This window comes from Podarcis erhardii (genome assembly GCF_964252035.2).
Source record: "Podarcis erhardii genome assembly, chromosome: 6".
NCBI classification, from domain to species: domain Eukaryota; kingdom Metazoa; phylum Chordata; class Lepidosauria; order Squamata; family Lacertidae; genus Podarcis; species Podarcis erhardii.
The window spans coordinates 73,971,332-73,988,284 of NC_138510.1; the positions used below are offsets into that span (position 1 = coordinate 73,971,332).

Below are 16,953 nucleotides of genomic sequence, written 5' to 3' on the forward strand. Positions count from 1 at the left end.
AAATATTCAAAAAATAATAAATATTTAGGATTTATATAATGCCTCTTTAACATTTCAAGTGCTTTGTGTACGTTTTCTCAGTAATCCGTATACACAGACAAGTTGATAAGATGATGGTGATGATGGTGATGGTGATGGTGATGATGATTTCTTATGTTACAGATGGGACTGAGGAAAAGGAATGTGCTTAAGCCCACCTGCTCAGTTCATGACTGATGTGAAATTTGACATAGTAACATCCGAGGCACTGCCAGGGCTGGGGTGAGGGGTTAGCAATAGTGTACATCTGCAGAGCCATCTCAAGGAATTTTGCTATCTGTGGCAGAGCAAAAAAATTTCATGCACACAAACTCAAAGTAGGCACACAGGACTCAAATCTGGTCAAGTTATTTTGGCACCTGAAACACACAACCCCACAAGTTCCTCTCCACCTCCCTGGCAGTAAAACAACAGTGTCTGTTGCTAATAACAACCAACACAACAACAACAACTATCTATTATTATTATTAGCAGCAATTTGCTGCTCTTATAAGAAAACCCAAAATCAGCAGCCTAAGATGGCTCTGTTTGATGGTATGGCCAGCCATGGGCATCTGCTGGGCAGGGGACCAAGTGCCATTTCCCAGAGCCCCCTAACTTCGCTCCTCCTCGTTACTGTTGCTGCCTGCAACCACCTTCTCCAAAGAAGTAGGCAGTGATTAGGGTTGTTGTTTAAAGTTATTGAGCTTTTTGGGGGGAACATCTCCCCCAAAAAACACACATTTGGGGGCTTTTCTTGGATCTCAAAACCCGGATGTATGGCAGCCCTGGCAGTGACAGAAGCAAGGGGATGGAGAAGCACCCTCTGCTTGCCTGTGGTTGGTTTGGGCCCAGAGGACTGGCGAAAAAACAACTCTAGACTTCTTCACACTGAACACAGGTGCAACTGTTTGCATAAAAGAGCGTAGTGTACGCTCGCTGATTTGTGCAGCTCAACTATTGAGTACACCGCTTGTATACTCTTTAAACGTAACGTGTGAACACCCTTATCACTCACAGATGGGGTAGAGTTGTGGCAGAGGCATGCTTAAGGCCACCTACTGAGTTCAGAACCAAGGTGGGATTTGAACCCTAATTTCCAAGTTCACAGTTTTGCATTCCTGAGCCTAATCCTCATAAATGGCAGGGAAGCTAGGAAACCTGTTTCTGACTGGGAGGACCGAACCCTCAGCAGAGTGCCCATTTTCACTTCAAATAACCCAGTCTGCACAGCAATTCCAAAGCCACTGACAATTCAGTACTACACCCCCTAACCCCCACAGATTAAGTGTAGTCACAATGTCATTATTAGCTGTTCTGCACTGCTGGGAAAAGCCACCATCCTAAAGCCACCGGGGTTCCTGGCTCCTTGGAGCTCAGCTGCCATATGGTCCCCATCATTTCTAAATTTGCTATTAACAGACTTCTGTTGGCAGGTTTGGAGATTTTGGATGTATGGGCCCTGGACAGCCCACAAAGGCACAAGCCTCGTGAGCCCGTTGGAGGAAAAGGCAAGAGCGATTCTCCGTTGCAAAGACTGGTGTGTGGGCTGAACAGCCTTTAGGGAAGGAGTCTTGGAGAAGTCTAGCAAGCTCGGGATGAGGTCTGCTAATGAAAACAATTCCAGGAAAGAGATGAGATATTTTGGATCTTGCGACAGTGTTCGGGCAAACTTAGAAAGACACCTGCTCAGCAGTAAATAATACTTCAGTTTAACCATTATCCTAAAACCTCTTCCTTCATTTTAAGTGGGCAATCATAGTTTTCTGGCTTGAACTTATCAATGTTTGGAATACTGGGCATATTTTTCCAAATTCTCTTCCCCCACCCCACAACGTACTAATATATTTCCTTCAAGAGCTGTATAAACAAGATAATCTAACTTCCTTCTCACTTCTCTTAAAAAATCAAGCACACACCAGGTGACAGTGGCCATGAAAAAGAGGGAAATTGAGCAACCTAAAGGTACAGGAAGTGTCTGTGATTCCACTGGGAATGACATTTGAGATGAAAGGTTATACCACCAGTTAGTGCAGAGGTAGCCAATATGGTACCTTCCAGATGTTTGAGACTCCAACTACCAGCCCCAGACAGCAAGAGAAATGGTCAGGGATGATGGGAGTTGAGTCCATTTGGAGGGAACCACATTAGCTAGCCTTGGTTTAATGCTATGTGAAGAAGCCTAGCCTCCTTGCAGGGTCACACACTCCCTCTCCTCCTCCCTTATCTCTGCCACCCACTGTTGTGACAGCACAGGCACTTTTTAGGGCTATCTTCCCACACTGCTTCCTTCTGGGAAAGGACACTAAGAGAGAAGATGGCCTAAGTCTGGGACTGCCAGCATTGCCACTGCTAATGTACTGGCAAAGCAATTCAAAAAGGAAGGTCAGGGAAGAAGCCGGAGACTTCCCTGCCTCAGGCGGCACAGTGACTTAGGCCAGCTATCATGCAATCCATCGCCTGTATTCTGAAGATGCACCGAACAGGAAAACATCAATAATATGTGCTTACAAAACAACCAAAACCCACATGCACCATTATTCAAAGGATGATACAAGTACAGTGGTACCTCGGGTTACATACGCTTCAGGTTACATACGCTTCAGGTTACAGACTCTGATAACCCAGAAATAGTGCTTCAGGTTAAGAACTTTGCTTCAGGATAAGAACAGAAATCGTGCTCCGGCAGCGCAGCGGCAGCAGGAGGCCCCATTAGCTAAAGTGTGCTTCAGGTTAAGAACAGTTTCAGGTTAAGAACGGACCTCCGGAACGAATTAAGTACTTAACCCGAGGTACCACTGTAGTTTTGGTTAAGATGGAAATGGAAGTTTCAGAAAACACTTGTTTCCTCTTTTCCACTATAGATATAGCAGTCAACAAGAAAGAGAAAGGCCTAGTTGTGAGAGAATGTTATAGAGTTCACTGAGAGCATTTTGTAACTAATACATCCAGCACATGAAAAATGGGCATTATCAAGTGAATAATCTTTCAATATAGGCTTTGCATGCCTCTGCAGTTATTAAGACTCTTTCGAAAGAGCGTTGCAGACACATACAATATCAAGGAGGTAAAGACAGCTGCAAACTTTCAGTTTCCCTGGAGATACCAGTTTTTATGGAAGGCTGAGGATCACCACAGCAACCAAACTACAAAAACAGACCAATGGGCTCGTGCCCCATTATTCTGGCAAAGTAATTTGTATTATAGGAACAGTCTGGGGGCACAGATATTGAAAAATGATCAAAGAAGAAAGCACTGTTGAAGTATAATTTGGTTTTGCTGACTTTAAGGCCTCAAATCACACATTTACAAAGACCGTTATGAAAGTTAATGCTCAAGGTTTTGTAATGCTGAACTAACCACTGTAGTGTGAAGGGATCCAGATTAATTTTCAGCACATTTTTTTCCAAAACAACCATTACAAATTTGTGCTAATAAACCAGGGCAAAAATATATCAAGTTACAGTACCCATATTGAGGCAGCTGTTCAGAAAAGCATTAAGAGAGAAAATGGACTTTCAAGATGAATGCACTTTTTTTGCTTTGTATCTTCAGATCACAAAACTACTACAGCACTATATGTCTTGAAAATATAAGCATTTTATAAATTTAAGTAGCTGTTCAGGTTGCCAAACAGAAAGTTAATCAATTGCAATGCTTTCTGGGAAAGTCTCTAAAATTGCCTTCCCCGGCATAGTACTCTCCAGATGTTTTAAACTGCAATTCCCATCAGCCCTAGCAAATGGTCAGGGATGATGGGAGTTGTGATAAAAATTAATAAATCTGAAGGACATATTCATAAAGTCTGCCACACTTCTTCAACGCCTTTCAAACCCTGTCTTGTCACACTTTGGCAACAATTTCACCGATGCCACCTCCTTTGTCACAAGTTTGCTACGCCACAACTCATAATAAAACATACATACTGCCAATATATCATTTCTATATTCATAAGCCCCATGCCATTCTCCATGACCCTCTCTTTCCTTTTCAATTTGTAACTTGAGAGTTGGGAGGAATCTGGTTTTCAGGGGCTGGCTTTGGTCCTAGCTTCTCCAACTACTGACTTTTAATTTAGCTATACATTAGATTTTTCACAATGATTGCTCTTAATAAGTTATTTATTCAGTTCTTCTTTTTATTGTTGTTTGTTCAGTCACACGTTTTTGCCCTCATAACCTGCAAGTGTACTATTTTATACTGGACAGAGCTGCTGAAAGGTGAACAATTAAAAAAAAAATTTAAATGGGCAACAACCATAGCATGGTTTTATCTTCTCAAGTGTGAAAGATGCAACAACAGTAGTTTATATGGATCTGCTTCACAGGTTCTCTATGCTGCCAACTGATTAAAAAAGAAAACTGATGGTGCATGTAGCCAACCAGAAGCTTCAACTGGGAGCAGAAAGGTTGGCTTTGCCTAGAATGGCTAAGGAGAGGGAGAGAGAGTGCGTGCAGCAGGTCTCCTGCACCTTTAATAGTTGTGGTCCCTCTTCTTCAACTAATTACTATTTTTCTTTTCCTATAAACCCATAGACTCCCACAAAATCCCAATTTGGAAACAGCTAAAAGGATGGTTGTGCTCCCCCTAGCTGTTGGAAGACCTTTCCTTCCAAGCAATTTCAAGAAGCCTAGAAGGGAGACAGGAAAGAAGACAGGCTATGGAGGAAAGGGTTAGCAGCACCTTCCAAATGGCTACATTAGGCCAGGGGCATCAACTGCCAACCCTTACTAGCCTAAATTATTCTGTTTACAGAACTTACATAATGTCCTGAATTCATGTCTGCATTATATAATGTGTCACAAATAATTTTGGTTCCATTCATTTAGATCAGGTTTTCCCAAACTTAGGCCTCCAAGCTGTTTTTGGACTACAACTCCCATAATCCCTAGCTAGCAGGACCAGTGGTTGGGGTGATGAGAACTGTAGTCCAAAAACAGTTGGGGACCCAAGTTTGGGAAACTCTGATTTAGATCTAGATGGTGATGGTAGATTAACCGCATTCAATACTTATAATCTGCTCTGGGATTGGGTTCCATTTTTGTTGCTGTAGAGCTTCAGGTTATGGTTTTTAAAAAAATATTTAGTAGAATCTGAAACCTCCAGAGTTATGGTATGTCAATGAAGTATCTGTGCACTTTCTTCTAAATCCCATTATTCTCTGATGATTCTTTCAGACACACAAAATACCCCAAAGCCAAACAAAAGGACTCATAAACGTACATGTCCCTGCCCACGCTGTTCATCTTTCCAGCACATGCAACCTCCCCCAAACCAGTCACGGAACAGCAAAGTGAACTGCTAACAATAGTTTAGCCTTGAAAGAATTATAGAAAAAAGTATCTTTCAGTATAGCAAGAAACACATTGTACCACGATGTGAATGCAATTTCCATATGTGGAAAGAATAGCATTTGCATTTAACCTTAAACAGATGGTTTACTGAAAGAAGAAACCCACATTTTGACAAGTGCCTATTGGATAGACAAATTGCACCATGGCAAATTGAAGACGCAAAAGATAGGATAATTATTCCCCCACAATAATTGAAAAAAGAGAGATGCATTTCACACAAACATTACTAGCGCCTCAAGGAGGCAAGGCTGTAAGAGTCCCTTTCCAAAGAGGTCAGTGCAAAATCAACGTCAAGAGAAGTGGGGGGGGGGGGAGGGGAAATATGAGAGAGACCAGAGGAAGGTGTGCAATCAAGATCCAAAAGACAGCAGTTGGAGAGCTTGTGCCAACACCTGCCAACCTTAAGTCAGTGCCAAGGCCCCAGTGCCTCAGCAGAGCCCAGAATGCATGTTCTGGGTCCCGTTTAAAATATATTTCTCCAGCTTTCCATGCCAAGAAGTGCTGAGACTTAACTGCCCTTTTAATTTTCCAAACTCAAATCAGCCCTCCATTAGGGACACCGTGAAAAATTAAGATGGTCTAAACCAATGAGCCTCTTGGGCTTGCCGATCAGAAGGTCAGTGGTTCGAATCCCCACGATGGGATGAGCTCCCGTTGCTCGGTCCCAGCTCCTGCCAACCTAGCAGTTCGAAAGCACGCCCAAAAGTGCAAGTAGATAAATAGGTACCACTCTGGCGGGAAGGTAAAAGGCATTTCCGTGTGCTGCTCTGGTTTCAGTGTTCCGCTGGGCCAGAAGCGGCTTAGTCATGCTGGCCACATGACCTGGAAAAACTCTGCGGACAAATGCCAGCTCCCTCGGCCAGTAAAGCGAGATGAGTGCCGCAACCCCAGAGTCGTCTGCGACTGGACTTAACAGTCAAGGGTCCTTTACCTGTTTAAGACCCATCTACCTGGCGGTGCTTAGTGCACTGTTGCTGTTACTGCAGATTTCCACTAACCGAGATGGGTGACCATCAAGGGGCACTATGTCAAAGGCCCCCTAAAACCTGGAGGAGGCCTTGCAAGGGAAAGTGGAGGATCCTGCCAGGCTACTATTGGCTCCCCACATCATTTGGTCTGGCAAAGCTGATAAGTTACAGTCTCCCACTCTGGCCATTAGATGTGCGGTGCTGCAGGACAGCAAGAATCCCTATGCATGAGAACTGTCCCAGTGCTGCAGGGAGTAAGGAGTATGGGCATCAGTCATAATGAATACAAGTAGCTATTTGATCACCACTTAGCAATCATTTTTGGACACAACTGCCAACTTGCCCAAAATTATGGGCCGACCTCTGTTTGTGTACAATCCCATCATCTTAAAAGCGGATTCCCTCGACCATTTTAAGCTGCTGAGACACAGCTGTAGCCAAGGTGGATTGTGTTTCCTCTTCTGGGCGCAAGAGGAAAAGGATGTGATGTGTTCATGATGGAGTGGTCCGTAACCATGTGATCCCTTCTACGCACACCCGCGTCCCAATTTAGCCAGCTATTGAAAAGACTACAAAACTGGTACGAGGAGACATGGCTATATATTAAGCAGGAGGAAGGAAACAATAAAACCTGATCCCCTCAAACTACAGCTTAGCATCCCCAAACATACCTGCATGACTGGGACCCAAAAATTATTATGACCTGATCTGGATTCATATCTTTCGATGTCCATATCTAAGAAAGTACAATGTTGACGTGCTTTGCAGTTAACGTGGCTGCCAGTGGGCAGCCATGCCTAATGCAATGTGGGGCAATCAAGACAGGTTGGGGGAGGTGCAAAGAAATGAGTTCTGGAGAGCTGACGTTCTAACCATCAGCTGGGATCACCTGCTCTAGAGAGCTCTCTTTTGGGGCTGGAGGAAGTGGCTTGGATTCAAAGCACTATCTCTAGCATTTAATTCTTTTCAGAAGAAGTGGTTTGCATTGAAAGGGCTTTGAATCCAAACTCATTTCTCTGCAGAGGGGGAAATGCTGCTGTTTTAGGAGCATTCCCCTCTATGCAGAGACTTCAAAGGTGCTCCCTTGTAACTGACAGTCAGCTGATTAGGAACCTCTTTGAAGGTGTGCTCCTAGTGTCATTCAGTGGTGCCCTCGGATTGGTTGTGAGCCACCTCATTTGAATTTTGATAAGTGTCAGTCCCCTGGCATTATTATGACATCAGGTGTCTGAGAGGTGGGTAGACTGGGATTTGGCCCATGGGGGAGATTAGGATCTGGCCTGTCAGCCAGATCTAGCTCCCTACCCATGATCTAGAGAGCTTGGCAAAGGCTACTCTAAAACAGGGTTTCCCAAACTTGGGTCTCCAGCTGTTTTTGGACTACAGTTCCCATCATCCTTAACCACTGGTCCTGCTAGTTAGGGATGATGGGAGTTGTAGTCCAAAAACAACTGGAAGACCCAAGTTTGGGAAAGCCTTCTCTAGAATATGCATTCAGTTGAGAGAGGGGTGGGATGGCCAGCTCTTTTCGGCATCATAATTGAGAATGAGCTCTAAAATGTACTTGGTATTTCCCCAGTGGTACGTTATGGAAAAAGATTGGCAATTGTGGCCTTTTAGAAGGAGGTGGTTTGCCATTCATGACTGCCATTCTCATTCTGGAAGCCCTGGAAACGTCCAACAAATGTCTTAAGTTCCCAGGATCATTCTTTGGAAACTACTTTCCTAAACAGTTTACATCCCACTTTGCTGCCACATTTTGAGTGAACCATCAATCAAAGTTTGGGGGTTTTTTAAGGCTTTTGTTTTAAATTAAAATTTGGAAATGTTTTAGGGCTCCTATAAGGAAGCTAGAGGAACTGGCAGAAACATAGACCTGCTAAGTCCTAATTTTGCCACACAATATTGCCAATCTCTTTAGCCCTCAGCTGCTTTCCAATTTCAAGCACCTGCTGTGCAAAAACTACCAGAGATCTGCCAAGTTATACAGTATCTTCACACAGCCTTTTACGTTGGGCACACTAATCCGGTCTGGTATAAAAAGCATGCAAAAAGTAATAATGAAAAAGCCAAAGCCTAAGGAAAGCCACATTATTTATTTGGCCCTGTGCATAGTTAAAGATGCATACAATTAACATACTTGGCATAATTGCATCTCTTTCCAATCCTAATTATTTTAGAGAACTTCTCTTTGTAACTGAGAGAAAGGAGTGGGGAAACGAGAGACGAAATGGAGAAAATGGTAGAATAGGATGCCTAGCAGAAACAGAGCAAAAGTGAGGAGGCAGAAATAAGTACCATAACATGAGGATAAAGAGTAAAAATTGTGCTATTATCTGCTCTGAGCACTGGGACTGCTAGCCTGGCCTTCCGCAGCCATTGCCTACATTTTTCTTTGCTTTTGACTGCAACACTGAGGATAAGAAATTAGCTTTTTAAAAACCTTGACATCTCAGTTCCCTGACATTCCAATTCCTCAGCAGATACTATGTTTGCAGATTTACAGAAAACACACAGTCCTGCAGCAGTTCTAGCTTTGGGTTAATGGTTACCAGCTTTTTAGTATAACCTGAGCAAATCTAGAAGCATGCATAGTAAGTAAGACTGCAGCCTTAGTCCAGCTTCATCCAGCTGCCCTTTACAATCATGGGGTTTTTAAACTGAACAAACGCTACGTGTATATATATATGAGGCCAGGAGTTGAAGCTGAGACTACCAAATCCATTGCTTCTGAGCCTTAATACAGATATGGATTTGGAAAAGCAAAACAAGATCTCCTGCAAAGTCTTTTGGTTTACAAAATGAGCATATAAAACCCCTAACAATCTGTGTGTCTCGGCTCACCACAGCACACAGAGGTCAAGAGGATTTTTGCACAATCAAAAGCATCCTTGGGAGTCAGGGGCTGCCTCTTTCACATTTTAAAAAAAGAACCCATTAGCTTCTTTTAATTCTATTTAAAGTCACAAGGCCAACTTTTGCCAGCTACCCCACAGAGATCAAGAGACTATTCTCTCAAAAGCTACAGCATGAGGCCTGGCCATCTCATTTTTTTTTGCAAAACTTTTTTACCACAAAACAGCCCTAGCAGTGGACATTCCAGAACAGAAAGGGGGGGGGTAAGTTATTTAAATAAATAAGACTTCACTCTGAAAAATTTACTGCACCCTCTCTCAAATAATTAGCAATTAAACTTCAACGAAGACGATACTGACATGAAATCACACTAAGCATCCAAGACAAGGAAGATGTAGATATTTCCAGGTGCTATTAGATTTAGGTTGCAGCCCTACGCACACTTACTTGGGGGTAAGCCTCATTAAACACAATGGGATTTCCTTCCTGTGTATAGGTTTGCACTGTAGAGGCCTTCAATCCTATGTGCAGTTCTGCAGAACTGTAGTAGTACCTCCTAAGACAGGGGTGGGAAACCTATTCCTCTCCAGATATTGAGGGACTACAACTTGCATCAGGACCAGCCAGCATGGCCAATGGTGAGGAATGATGGGAGTTCTAGTCCAGCAGCACCCGGAGGATTGCAGGTTTCCCATTCCCAGGTTATCAGGTCATTAAAAATCGTACCGGCCACAGAATGACACCATTAATAGGAATTATGAGAGCTCAGAAGATTTCAATATGCTATACCCAGTGACGGTGTGCCAGAACTTGCAAGGTACCTGGTGCTTTCTGAACATAAAAAGTTGATACATCTGGAGCTTCTAGACCTGGCAGTCTTGTTGTTTATGTGGGGGAAAGGATCTCTCCTTAAGCTGTCTTACAGTTAGATTTGTTGCGACAGAAATACAGGATTCTTTACTCAGAAAACAGAAGCATCTCTGTGAACAGGTATGTTTTTAAAGACAAAAATTCAGACAGTGCTGCCCATTAAGAAACTGTGTAAACACGGCAAGGGAGTTTGTTCCATTTGCTAGTGCAGTTTCCAGTGGTGGCAAAGGGGATGTTATCGTTCTGATAAAGCCAGCTTTCCAATGGCATATCCGAGCCAATTCGGCTTTCCATCTTCTTCGTGCCATGTACGTTACAGGATAGACACGTAACTAAGTGGGGATAGACACTTACGGGGCCTGCAATGAGAAGTGACTGTCCGGGAAAGAGATCCTGGGATCAAAACTGATAGCTCAAAGACAATGTTGACCCAGTGAGCAGCAGCAGTGTAAAGGGTGTGCTCCATGTTAGGCGTAATTGGAAAAGGAAAGGAAAGCAAAACTGTCAATATCACTCCACTGCTTTACAAATCTATGGTGTATGATCATACTTGAGTTCAGTTTCGGGTACCATAACTCAGAAAGGAGATTGTAGAACTGGAGAAGGTCCAGAGAAACTGGCAACCAAACTGATCAAGGAACTGGGTCAACTACCTTAAGAGGAAGGTTATAACATTTGGGGCTTTTATAATTTAGAGAAAAGGGATGAATGTGGGGAGAATGACTGGGGTGTATAAAAGGATGCACAGAAAGTGGACAGAGAGAAGTTTTTCTCCATCTCTCATAATACTAGAACTTGGGGCAACCCAATGAAGTTAAATGTTGGAAGAGGCAGGTCACAAGACAGAAAGTAAGTTTTTTCACACAGTACAAACTATGCAATTCAGTAAAATTCATGGCTGCTGAAATTCATGGCTGCCAACCTGAATGGCTTGAAAAGGGATTTAGACATGAAGGATAAGCTTCCAGTGTTAAAGGCAGTATGTCTCTGAATACCCATTGCTGAGGAGTACAAGTGGAAATAGTACTGTTGAGCCCCTTTCCTGGTTAACCACTGTGAGAACAGGGTGAGAGACTGTAGCACCCTGCTTGTGGTTAACGCTTAGCTGGAATGAAATATTCAACGCAGCAATAGAGAAATTAAAATAGTAATTTATTTGTCAGACAAATAAATAAGAGGCTCAGTGGTACGTGGTTACCAAGCTCTGGCCTGGCCTCCTGCCATTCTGGCCAGCACTTATATTCCCTTAATCCAGCCCCCTTTGCTCCTCCTGTGGCTGCCTCTGTCCAATCAGCCTGGTTGAAATTCCTATTGGCTGTTTGCTAGAACCAATCACAAAAGATACACCCACAAAAGATACACCCATTTCCTTGCCCTTATATGGGAGACAAAGAGTTATATATAAATGACAAATAAGTAATAATATATCTTACATGGAATCTTAATTACCAGCTCACCTCTTGCCCTTCTTGCCCTATTGCCTTCTAAAACAAATGGTTTAATCTTACATTTTATGTTCAACAGATGTCAAGGATCTTGAGTTTCACATCAACATTGAAAGATTTCCTTCATTTAATGTTTCTAAACAAATGCCTGACAACCATATATCAAGACTGCCCGGATGGCGTCTTCTGTCTGGCAGGGGGGGGCTGGTGGCTGACTTAATTTCAGGATAAATACAACTCTTACAACCATATGAAATAAGAATCTAGCATTCCTTAAATCCTTTGCATAATTACATTTAAGCCAATATATTTAAGCTAATATATTTCATACATTTATCATAGGTAGCCTCTTAAAAGAATAAAGCTTTTCAAAGTAAAAAGGAAGGAACTCAATAAAACACAGCTTTTAAAAGAAGCCTCTTCAGTTTGCACCTCCCCCTTTCCCCCTCCTCTCCAGCCTCAAAATAAAATAGGAAGAAGCTGCTTCTTCTGCCAAGCCAGTTGCCTTTCCAACATTTAACACATTTTAACCTTTTTTAACTCTCTCAGTTTAAGAAACAGCTTTAGAAGAGACTTCCCCAAAAATGCTCTCTTTCTTTCTACCAGCTAAATGTTTTTCCTTCCATTTGCTCCTGGCCTTTTAACCTTAGAAAGAAGATCTGGCTCATTTTACTGGGAGGCACATTGGTATTATCTTCCCCATTCCTAATGGTGTTTTCTCAGCCTTGGGGCAGCATATGTAATTCTCCCTTTTTATGACTTTGAGAATTGTTTTTCTACTATAAATCAATGGGGCCCTTCTTGTCTTAGGAGGAAAAACATCTTGCCAAGGTTCTTTTAGGCAGCTGGTCTTTTGCCTGGCATGAAACATTTGAAAATCCTTTTTTAAGCTCATTTTAAAATACAAGCCTTGATTGAAATATATAGAAGCTTTGATAAAAATGCAGGCTTATGATTAGATGCCTCATTCCCCCTTTCAAGCTCAAGGACCTTCATCCCAAGTGTCCTTGATAGCTTGACCTTCATCATATTCCTGAGGTAAAGCTCTGTATAGGGCCATGATATGAGGTAGAGTTTCATTTGAAACCATCTTGCTAATTGTACTTCTAAAACATGAAATGATACATGGCATCATACATAAAACCAATACTACTACTGTCAAGAAAAACAAGCAAGACAATAGTATCCCTTTGAGTCCTGTGACATTAGGTAACCAATTGGTGAGCCATCCCATATCCCATCCTTCCCATGTTTGTACTGGGACATGTGCTATATTCTCCATCTTTGTGGCCAACACACGGATTGCCTCACCATTATCAGAAATGTTAAAGCAACAGGCATTCCCTGTCAAATTCAAGACTCCACATAGGCCTCCCTGCCTGGCAAGTACATAATCCATTCCCATTTTCAGCTGCAAAATGGCGGCTCTACTTTCATCCAACTGTTGTGCAATAAGTCTCAAACTCTGGGCCGTTGCATTGGTTACAAGTTCCACTACTGCTTGCAATCGAATTATTCTGTTTAGATTATAAATAGGATCCCGTGCCCCTTGTATGAGCTCACCAGGATTCCAGGAGGCAGGATCATAATAGGCTATAATGCGCTCTGGTGGCCAATCATCAGTACCGCTCCAACTTTGGGTACTTCCTCCTGCTATATGAGAAATATCAGCATTCCTTCGTGTTCGCCTGGCCGAACTAGTGGGCATAATCCACATTGGTGGTAATACCCAACCCAAGAAACAAGTCCCACTCCATTTGGAAGGGAGTTTCTTGTATGCCCATTCTCCACATATCCACCACAACCATCGGGTCTGAGGTTTTTGGTACGGGGAATACAGAAGGCGAAATACCAAAAGGGGTAGAGAGTTCACAGTGCAGTATGTTAGATTGCCTTCTTCTGTCACAGTTATGTTCCACACCACTTTCCATGCATGAATAAAAGGAGGTGCACAGGGCAAGGCATTCCGAGTTCGATAGGTAGTACCGTGTGCCCAGGTATGACTATTCTTCTTATAATCCCAAGTATAGTGACAATGAGAAGAGCCTATCATGGGAGAATCAGCTGCATCTGATGATTTATTCCCCTTGTACAGGTATAACTCGTAATGGTTTAGTTGAGTTCCATCCGGGGAAATTCTGTATTTCAGTTTGGTGTGGCATTTCGCTTACCATACCAATAGCATCTAATGGTATCGGTAATAAGGGCATACCTCCCTCTGAATCATCTGGCCCAAGAGAGCAAACAAGGCAATTGGTCCTATTTGCAACATTAGCTACCATTTCAGCTAAACCTACCCACATATTGTGGTCATGGCTGAATCCATATTTAGCCAATTTGGTCAGATTCAAGGACCCTTCCCCTTCCCAAGGGATCAGGATTAATAATAAAATCATGTTGATGTCTAGTATATGCATTCCTTCCACAAAAGATTACCTTATAGTGATAGCAAATAATTATTAGCCCCAATATAATTCCCCCAGTGACAGAAATGGGGAACCACCAAGACCAAAACATATATCCCAAGGATCCCCAATGAGTAATATCTCTGATAATTGTTCCACAAGGGGGGGGCAGTCAATCAATTGTATTAGAGAATCTTTCCGTTCACAGTCGCTGGTTCAGACGCTCCTCAAGCTTCAGGCGTGCGCAGGTCAGCCAGCTTCCAGGTTGTGGCTGCAGCAGGCCGGTCGTCAAATGTTGCCCGTGACCTAGCCCGTTCCCGGTAGGGCTAGATACAGGGGTTTTTGGAGAGAGTTAGTTTTAAAGGATTAGAGGGGTCACCTTTGCACGTCCAACTGCCTTCAGACTTCTTCAAACGAGAGTGATGAATCCAGGGGGTCACCTCAGCTACCTTCACCGCTGTTGGAGTAGAGAGCAAGACGGTGTAAGGTCCACGCCACTTAGGTGCAAGTGGATCACGTTTCCACTCTTTCACCCATACGCTATCGCCAGCCTGGAACTGATGAATCGGCTCGGCAATGCTGCACGGCGTGCGCTCGAGGGCCCACCTGTTAAGAGAAACAAAAACACGGGAGAGAGATTGCACTTGTTCCTGTGTCACATGATCTCCTATTTGTTTAAGGTCAGCTGGAATATCCTGAACAAAGGAGGGCGGTCTCCCATACAGGAGCTCAAAAGGTGACAACTTAAGTCTTTTTGTGGGTGCACACCGAACACGAAACAGTGTTATGGGTAACACATCTACCCATCCCAATCCCGTTTCCTGGGTTAATTTTGCCAATTGGGTTTTCAGAGTCCGATTCATTCTTTCAGTTTTCCCTGAACTCTGAGGCCTATATGCTGTATGCAGTCTCCATTTTACTTGTAGGACTCGACATACATCTTGTACTACTTGATCAATGAACGCTGGCCCATTATCACTTCCAATGCATCTAGGTAATCCAAACCTTGGGATCAATTCAGTGAGGAGTCTTTTAGTTACCTCTCGTGCCTTTTCAGTTCGGGTGGGAAAAGCTTCAACCCATCCGGTAAGAGTATCTACAAACACAAGGAGATACTTGAATCCCTTAGAAGGGACCAGCTCTGTGAAGTCCACAATTAGGCTTTCCATGGGGACGTATCCCACATGCTGAATTCCAGGAGGTTGTACCGGTCCCTGCCTGGGATTGTTTTTAGCACAAAGAACACATTTCTGTGAAATGCAAGTTGCTAATTGTGATAGATTAATAATATACAACTTCCGACTGAGACTCTCTCTAGTTGCAGTACCGCCAAGGTGAGTAGATTCATGATAATTTCTTACAATTGTGCCTGCTAGATGATGAGGTACATAAATCCTATTGTCCGGCAGGATCATCCAACCGTCCTTCACAACTGCTCCTTCCTGTTCAGCCCACTTCCTCTCTTCTGGGGTATAGTGAGGTTTAACTTCTTCTGGAACTACCTCTGGTATGAGGGCTGCTATAAATCCTCCCACAGGCTTTTGGGCTGCCTCTCGGGCTGCTTTGTCAGCAGCATGATTTCCTCTGGTTATTGGATCCCTTCCTCGTCCATGACCTTTGCAGTGCATTACAGCAATCTGTTCTGGAGCCCATACTGCTTCTAACAGGATTTCTACTTCAGGTCCATATTTCAAAGCCTTCCCGTGGGCTCCGATTAGACCTCTTTCTTTCCATAGAGCTCCATGTGCATGCAGGGTTAAGAAGGCATATTTTGAATCAGTATAGATGTTTGCCTTACATCCGGCTGCCAATTGCAGAGCTCTAGTTAAACCTATAAGTTCAGCCTTTTGTGCTGAGGTGCCAGCAGGCAAAGCTTCAGCTTCCACAACTTCCTCATTGGTAACCACAGCATATCCTGCTCGTCTGGCACCTTCATGCAGGTAACTGCTACCATCAGTATAATATACAACATCTGGATTTTTTAATGGCTCATCTTTCAGATCAGGTCTACTGGAATAAACTTCATCCATTATTTGGAGACAATCATGTGATTCCTCATCATCTACCTCTGGTAGGGGCAGCAAAGTCGCTGGATTGAGCATATTCACTACTCGTAGATGAATCCTGGGATTTTCACACAATAGGCCTTGGTATCTAGCCATCCTTGGGTTCGTTAGCCAATAACTACCCTTATATTCCATGAGTGTCAGAACAGCATGAGGTACATTCACATACATCGTCTGGCCAAAGGTAAATTTATCAGCTTCTTTGACAAGGCTCGCAGTGGCCGCTACTGCCCTTAGGCATGGAGGCCATCCTTTTGCTACTGAGTCCAATTGTTTAGACAAATAAGCTACTGGACGGTTCCAACTTCCTAATCTCTGGGTCAGGACTGCCGCTGCAATCCCATTCTGTTCATGTACATACAGCTGAAAGGGTTTTTCCGAATTAGGCAATCCAAGGGCTGGTGCCTCCATAAGTCGCTGTTTGATAACTAAAAAGGCTTGTTTCTGCTCAGGTCCCCATACGAATGGGTCCTTTTCTGCACCTCGAGTGCTTTCATGTAAGGGCTTGGCCAGACTGCTGAAATCAGGTATCCATAGTCTACAAAACCCTGCTGTTCCCAGGAATCCCCTAAGTTGTTTTCTTGTGGTAGGTTCCTTGATAAGGCAAATAGCTTCTTTCCTCTCTGGTCTCAATGCTCGTTGTTGGTGTGAGATGTCAAAGCCCAAATATTTGACCTTTTCTAAACATAACTGTGCCTTTTTCTGGGAAACTCGGTAGCCAGCTTCCCAGAGCAAGTGGAGCAGTTCCTCTGTCCCTTCTTTACAGGTATCAAAATCCTTTGCAGCTAGTATAAGATCATCCACATATTGCAGAACCACCTTTTCTCCCGGTATTGAGGGGTAACTTGTTAGATCCCTCGCCAAGGCAGTGCCAAATAAAGTTGGGGAATTTTTGAATCCTTGGGGCAATCTTGTCCAGGTTAGCTGGCCTTTTGTTCCTGTCAAAGGGTCTTCCCACTGGAAGGCAAATA

The 16,953-nt window shown here is 43.4% G+C and overlaps 1 protein-coding gene across 1 annotated transcript in view; it reads right to left on the reverse strand.

Moving 5' to 3' along the window:
• Window positions 1-16,953, reverse strand: part of TGFBR3 (transforming growth factor beta receptor 3) — a 158,537-nt gene that overhangs the window by 60,547 nt on the left and 81,037 nt on the right. The gene's annotated exons all lie outside the window — the stretch shown is intronic.